The following is a 7,500-nucleotide window of genomic DNA, read 5'->3' as shown; positions in this document are numbered from 1 at the left end:
ACACAGCAGGTCACTTGGTGAAAGCAGGTTTAAAGAGCAATTATATGTATGCAGTTATTAGAATTCTCCATCATGTGTATGATATGTTATAGTTGTTTGGGCAGAAACGCTGCATAAATGTGGGTTGTGATCATATTGTACGTGAAACATACAGGACTGTGCAGAAAAAAGCACTAACATTCAAAATAAATGAGTAAACAATCAGCTGTGATTTAATGTGTGTTTGTTTAAGCTTAACAGTTTCCAGCGCTCACTTAGAAGAAGTCCATTATTTACAGTGACCATCCAATACCTAGTTTATCTAACTAGCCTTTCATTACATTCATTCAGGTGATGGACTAATAAATCCATGCAGTGGCTGGAGAGCAGCGAGACGTCAGGAACCAAACCTGTGCTCTTCAAACTGTATTCAACCAACATATCAATAACTTTGCCAAAAACAAAGCAATGTTGTTCTGTTTTGCCTTATTTATGTTTATTTGTAATTATTCAATTGTTGTACAGTGTTTAGACAAAGCCTACAATCACTGACAAGATCAGTAGAATTTTTTTGGTTCCACAGATTTGTGCATTAAGTGCTTTGAAGACATTTTCATTACATTTTACTTCATACAGCACTGTGCAAAAGTCAGAGACCCCTTTATTTATTCAATTTCTAATGAAAACAGCCCAAAACACAAATTATTCATTTTGAGCTTCAGGAAGAAGAAACATATTTAACAACTAAATATAATATTTAGTGTGTCCATTTTTAACCTTCATTACAGGTACAGCTTCCGTTATTTTTAGGAGATTTTCTCTCTTTTTTTTTTCCAAAGAAATCTACAGGGATGTTTTTCCACACCTCCAAAGTTCAGTCTTAGAAGTTGGTTAGATTTTCTGTTTTTCACCATCTAAAGGATCTCACATTCAGTGATGTTGAGGTCTGGAGTCCATTGTTCAGCTATCTGTCTCCTTTTCTCAGTGAGGTTATTCTTGAATAGCTACACATGCTTTCAGACCCACAGCACTGGGTTGTCTTCTCACAGCGGAAGGACTGATGTGGATGGTTTCAGATCTGAAGCAGCTGGATTTTCTCCTCTCGCTCAAGGACGAAAGCTTTAAGTGCTGTTTATCTGATGGGGACAGTTTTGATGGTCCACCAGGTCTTCCAGGTGGTTGTTAGGAGTCTCATTTGCTCTGTAGCTTTTATCCATTTTTTTGAACTCCAGTTTTAAAACACTTATTATCCTTCAACATTTCCTCATGTAAGTAGATTATCTTCTATCTAATCTCTTCAGAAATCCCTCCTAAAATAATGTACTTAATGGTTGTTGGAAAGTGAATTTAGGTTCTACTCAGTGTCCTGTTGTAGAGCTGTTGTGAAAGTTCCTCCTTTTTTCATTTTTTGACACTGATGTGTGTGTGTGTGTGTGTATGTGTGTGTGTGTGTGTGTGTGTTCTGAGACAGGAACAGGTTGGGCAGCTGTGTCAGCGTGTGTAAGCAAGTGTACAAGTGTGTGTGTCTGTGTGTGTGTGCAGGAGACGGAGTGACAGCTTCCTGTAATTATCCTCTTGAGAGGCCTTGTTTCTGGTCCCGGGGACATAATGGTGGAAGTTATTCGTTGTCTATCATCATCGGGGAGAGGGAACGGTGCGTAAGGAAGCGGGGGAATGAGATGAGTGATAAAAACGAAGTGTCAGCCTCACAGCACAGGGAGTATGCGATGCCATGAATATATCACATTCAGGAAGGCTACCTGTCTCACCTGAAATATGATGTACAAGTACAGTATTTAACACACAGTCGGAGCCACAGGTGCTGCTGCTGACATTCAGCACAAAGCAGGTTGGCACATATTGTGCTTCTCTTTGTCTCACGACTTTGTCTCAGTTCAGATCTGCGATTGAGTTTTAACCTCTTAAACTATTAGTTTGTTTTTGTTGAATAGTGTCATATTATCATGCTTGTTGTATTTAAACTCTATGAGTATTGTAGCAGCACTCTTACTTCATTGTATTGTGTGGGCTGGAAAGAAAGGAGTTAAATTCTTAAAAACACCATGATACTTTCCAATCAGGAATGTTTTCTCTGTGAGATAGATAGATAGATAGATAGATAGATAGATAGATAGATAGATAGATAGATAGATAGATAGATAGATAGATAGATAGATAGATAGATAGATAGATAGATAGATAGATGACTTTATTAATCCTAGAGGTAAATCCATCTAAATCCATCAGCAGTACAATACAATACAATACAAGTACAATAAAGAGCAAAATAATTGCTGATGCAGCCAATCAAGTTCTCCCATTGGTTAGGCCTTTAGGAGCTGAACTGAAGGCCTTAAATATTAAATTATCACCAAAATTGGGAAACTAAAAAGGAATAAACTCTTTTGATTTACAATGTGTGGGACCAGTTTCCTGAGAAAGGCCTTCAGAAAGGCCTTCAGAAAGGCCTTCAGAGAGCTGTAGTTTTGGTTAGATGTTAGAATTTAAAAACAGTGGCAGCTCTATTTCAGGGTGTTTTACTACAGTTGCTGAAAAAATACTGCTGTGTGTGAAATATACTATTTGTTAATGTCTGTTTAAAGCTTCAAATTAAAAATTGAACATCATATCTCCATCTTTGGAGTTTGCATGTTCTCCCCGTGTCTGCGTGGGTTTCCTCCGGGTTCTCCGGTTTCCTCCCACAGTCCAAAGACATGCAGTCAGGCCAATTGGACATGCTAAATTACCCCTAGGTGTGAGTGTGTGAGTGACTGTCTGTGTCTGTCTGTCTGCCCTGTGATGGACTGGCGGCCTGTCCAGGGTGTATCCTGCCTTCCGCCCGAAGACTGCTGGGATAGGCTCCAGCATCCCCCCGCGACCCTGATGGAGAAGCGGCTTAGAAAATGGATGGATGGATGGATGGATCTCCATCTTTGACATTTTTCAGTTACTTAGATGCCTATTGCCTTTTAAATTATGTGTAAATTTTATGATAAACAGACCAAAAGAATTGGTCCAAACTGATGTGAAAAGATGTCTGGTTCCATTGACATACACTAAAAGTAAAGTATGCTTTTTGTTTCTCCTGTAAAGTTACCATTTTGGAGACACTTTATATGATTTTAAGATGCACAAGCATGAATCAGAACAATAAACAAGAGAGGACACTGGATATACAACACTCAGGTGCACATAATATACAATATACAAAGTCCAAATAAATAGATAAAAATATTGTGTATGTTAAGTGTATAATAAGGAACCAACTAACTAACTGTGGCAACTTGGCCAGCATTGATTGCAGCAACAGGACCGTTGGGTTAATCAGATTTCATTGGTAAGGTTCATAGCACATGGGAAAGGGTTGTCATGGTAACCTGTTGTCTTAGTGCATCTAGTTTCAGAAACAAGTCATTACCAGAATAACATCACGAAGCGCAATGCAAAGCGTTGAATGCAGTGCTGTAAAGCGCCAACACTGGACTCTAGAGCAGTGGAGACGTGTTCTCTGGAGTGACTAATCACGCTTCTCCGTCTGGCAATCTGATGGACAAGTCTGAGTTTGGCGGTTGCCAGGAGAACGGTACTTGTCTGACTGCATTGTGCCAAGTGTAAAGTTTGGTGGAGGGGGATTATGGTGTGGGGTTGTTTATCAGGAATTAGGCTCAGCCCCTTAGTTCCAGGGAAAGGAACTCTTAATGCTTTAGCACCAAGAGATTTTGGACAATTTCATGCTCCCAACTTTGTGGGAACAGTTTAAGGACGGCCCCATCCTGTTCCAACATGACTGTGCACCAGTGCACAAAGCAAGATCCATAAAGACGTTGATGAGCGAGTTTGGTGTGGAAGAACTTGATTGGCCTTCACAGAGTCCTGGCCTCAACCCGATAGAACATTTTTGGGATGAATTAGAGTGGAGACTGCGAGTCAGGCCTTCTCGTCCAACATCAGTGTCTGACCTCACAAATGCGCTTCTGGAAGAACAGTCAAAAATTCCCATAAACACACTCCTAAACCTTGTGGAAAGCCTTCCCAGAAGAGTTGAAGCTGTTATAGCTGCAAAGGGTGGGCTGACATTATATTAAACCCTATGGATTAAGAATGGGATGTCACTCAACTTCATATTTGTGTGAAGGCAGATATATTTGGCAATATAGTGTATATACATATGTGCAGGATCTGAGAGGACTAATAATAACATCTGTTTAACATTACGGAGGAGTTATACTGTAATATAGTAAGGGTGGTCTGTTGGTTTTAGTATAAACTAAAGTGTGGTGTGTCCACTGTGGTTAATGAGTGCAACAACTCTAATGAAAAAGCTGTTAGCATGTCTGACTGTGGTGGCTCTGAGGCCCCTGAATCTTCCAGAGGAAAGTTGCAAGAAGAGGGTAAGTCCAGGAGGATAGTGGACAGCTGTAATCTTACCAGAGCACTCTCTTCACCTTGCTGCTGATGTCCTCAAGCTTTGGCAGACTACATCAAGATCCTCTCCACTGTTCTGATTATGCACTGTAGTTTTGCTCGTTCCTGTGAGATGGAGGAACCATCATCTAAACTGCTTATCCTCCTGGGTCGCAGGGGGAGCTGGAGCCTATCACAGCTGTCAATGGGTGAAAGGCAGGACATACCCTGGACAGATCACCAGCCCATCACAGGGCAGACAGACAGACATATACATCCACTCACACATTCACACCTAGGGGGCAATTTGGCATGTCCAATTGTCTGTGGACTGTGGGAGGAAACCCACACAGACATGGCGAGAACATGCAAACCCCACACAGAAAGGACCCTGGTCGCCCAGCCAGGAATGGGCCATTTTTATTTTATTTTTACTTAATATTTTGCCATTGTCTGTTCAAAATATGCCAAAACTACAAAAGCAAAAAAGCACAGAATAACTGAATGAGTTTAAAATATGTTTTAATAAAAAACTTGTTTTGTATAAAACAATAGACTACATTAGCTTCAGATAACTGGTAAACCTCTTAAAGTGTCCAAATTATTAAAATAATTTTGCACGCCAAATAAGGACGTACCATGGGCCTGACTTGTGTTTGACACATGGGAGTTAGACAGATAGACAGACAAACAGACAGACCGACCTGCAGACCTGCTTGTCCATGTTACGTACTGTAACAGAATTAAAGGGTTAAAATTCTATTCCCGTGTGGAAGGAGGTGACAGTATCATTTCATTAGCAAAAGGGAAACACCGTAACCTCCTGTGGCGCGTCTGTGTCTGCCCAGAGTGAATAAACAGACATCCGCAGGAGAGCAACAATGACTTAATTAGAGTTCAGACCCACAGATTTCCCAGAGGACAAAGACTCTCTCTCTCTATCCCTCTCTCACTTTCACTCATTCGCTATCTCTCTCACTCACTACCTCTCTCACCCGGTTGGCTGCATCATATATTAACCAGGCTATATTGTTTTTAATCAGACAGTGGCCGTCAGCGGCGGTGATAATTTATGCCGGATTGACAGGGGCTGGAGGTGGCTAATCCGGGCCGAATGGAGCTGAGGAGCTACCGGGGGTCACAGGGGTCAGCCTTCATCGAGATGTCCCACTGAGGGCGCGTGTAGCCAGGATAATGTAATTACTGCGACAGCAAGTGATCTCCACTCATGCATATATGTACACACATGCACGTTCATACACACAAACGACAAGGTCTCCTACATATTACTATCCCTCATCAGCCCTGTTCTCCCCCCAACACTGAGCAGACAGGAGATTAATGGTGGATGTGACATATGCATACATGATCAAGTACAGGCCTCATGTTGCTCCCTGCACTCTCCTCAAGAACGCAGTGATACATACTGGTGGAAGCCAGTTGCTGTCTATCAAAATCCTTTACCTACTGGACTCATCTGGACATTATTCCTTTACTGTATACTGATCTGTTGGGGTGTATTTTAAGGATCTTTACTGTCTGTCAAGGTGATGTACAGTGGGGTCCAAAAGTCGGAGAATACGACTGAAAAAGGCTTCTTTTTTTCTAATTTAACTTTTTTAGTATTTGGTTTGTCTCGCTTTTGCTTTAATGACAGCATGCACACAAGTTAACTCCACAAGTTTGTGCCAAAGCCTCTGATAAGTAGATCAAATCAACCTAAGAATTGTCTGAGCAGAAGCTTGGATAAAAGGAATAAGACTCAAAAACAAATTGTCACTGTCCAAAGAAAAACATGTATCTTTACAGGAGAAGGTGAAAACACTCCCACCTTTTCATGTAAGTTAATGTAAAGAGGCTTTATTCCAAGTGATTTTAGAGCATTTCTATTGGTCCATTCATCATGAAATTTTCTCTCACAAGAAACGACAGTTGGTGGTTTGAAACAACGTAGAAAAATAAAAATCAACGTTGTTTTCATTGGGCAGTGATGAAATCTGACCTTCTTCCACATTGTCCTCACATGGTCAATGTCACACGTGTTTAAATTTGAGAAGTAATCCAAAAATAGAGTTGACATTTGAATATTTCGTATTTTATGTGAATATTTAACTTTTCTGTCTTCAAATTTAGTTTAGTTTGTTGTAAACATTAAATTTAAGCCACAATTATTAAAAACTAACACTTTACTTTGTTGTAAAGTTTCAAGTCAAAATTTTAAGACTAACAGTTTTGTTTGTTGTAAAGTTTAAATTTAAGTCACAGATTAAAAAATAAGTTTAGTTGGTTGTAAAGTTTAAATTTAAGTCAAAATTTTACAAATAACAGTTGTGTTTGTTTTAAGGTTTAAATATAAACTTCTTCCAGGATTTTATGGTTGACAATAATCTATTTTAATTTTATTTCATTTTTGTTTGATAGTATCATCACTTGTATTGAAACTTAGCACATATTTTACTAATGCTTTTATTTGACTGCTTAGCTTTTGTTAGAAACATAAAATATCTTAAAAATGTCAAACAGAAAACTGGCTGATCAGGGTTTTTTTTTCTTTCTGTGGCATCTATGCAGACATGGCCAAGTGAGCTCTCCCATTGGCTAGGACTTCAGGAGCTGAACTGAAGGCCTTACATGTCAGATTAATTACATACCTTATTAGGAACTGGGTTTTTCTGGGTTTTTTTCACTTTCTCTAAATTAGTGAGACCAAAAGGTTAGTGTGGGCCTTCTGGACTTCACTGACTGTGAATATGAGCTGTTAGAAAATGAAAACAGGGCTTGTTGCTGAAAGATTCACTGTAAAACTGCATCATACAAGATTTATATGTCTCATCTAGAATGGCACCAGCGTTAGTATAGCATTAACATAAGATTAGAAAATAGCATTGTTGTAGATATGTTTTTTACCCATTTGTTGACTGACTTTTGATATGTATGGTCTGAACTGAAGGCCAGCTCTAATGCCACCACTGCTTCTAAGTGATAGTGATGTGACAAAATAGCTGAATTTCTACAAGAACTTATGATTAAAATTATATGATACGTCACTCTTGGTGTTGCCGTTTTGTGATGAATGTGCCAGGGCTCATTCTAATCACTATTAATCTGTTAAACAAT

Source organism: Pygocentrus nattereri, chromosome 1, assembly GCF_015220715.1.
Source record: "Pygocentrus nattereri isolate fPygNat1 chromosome 1, fPygNat1.pri, whole genome shotgun sequence".
Taxonomy (NCBI): Eukaryota; Metazoa; Chordata; class Actinopteri; order Characiformes; family Serrasalmidae; genus Pygocentrus; species Pygocentrus nattereri.
The sequence above is the reverse complement of the archived record's forward strand: the minus strand, read 5'-3'. Positions refer to the sequence as shown.